The sequence below is a fragment of the Triticum dicoccoides genome, chromosome 3B, assembly GCF_002162155.2.
Source record: "Triticum dicoccoides isolate Atlit2015 ecotype Zavitan chromosome 3B, WEW_v2.0, whole genome shotgun sequence".
In the NCBI taxonomy this organism is placed as follows: domain Eukaryota; kingdom Viridiplantae; phylum Streptophyta; class Magnoliopsida; order Poales; family Poaceae; genus Triticum; species Triticum dicoccoides.
The window spans coordinates 802981450-802982020 of record NC_041385.1 but is presented as its reverse complement, the minus strand read 5'-3'; positions in this window follow the sequence as shown (position 1 = coordinate 802982020).

The following is a 571-nucleotide window of genomic DNA, read 5'->3' as shown; positions in this document are numbered from 1 at the left end:
ATGCTGGATTACGACACAAGGTATTCCCTATAGCAAGTGAAGATGCGGGTAGTGCTAGCACATCCCGATATGGATGAGGCACTCGTTGGGTTCGGTGGCAAAGGACATAAGGCATGGACCGATAATGAGAAGCGCAAAGATCGTAAGGCTATGTCTATGCACTACTGAGGAAAATGTTTATATGTGACCTCAAATTAGTGGCGGGCACCCGCCACTTCTATTTTGGAAAGTCAGCAGTGGCGGGTAACAAATTCCACCAACCACTGGAGTTACCATAGTAGTGGCGGACGAAAATAACCACCTGCCACAAGTGAACTCTCCCAAATTTGCCCATGCTGAAAGTGAGTAGTGTCGGGCCCTTGGTAACACCCGCCACTGCCATGGTAGCTATCAGTGGCGGGCAATATGCATGCCCATCACAGATAAATCGTGGTGACCGCGCAAAATATAAATCATAGGCAATAAACTAGACTAGTCCCATATTTGAAGCGGGTTCGAAAATTCCTAAGGAAACCATATTTAGTACAACGACATAGTAGTGGCGGTCGTTATCAGCCGCCCGACGCTGCTA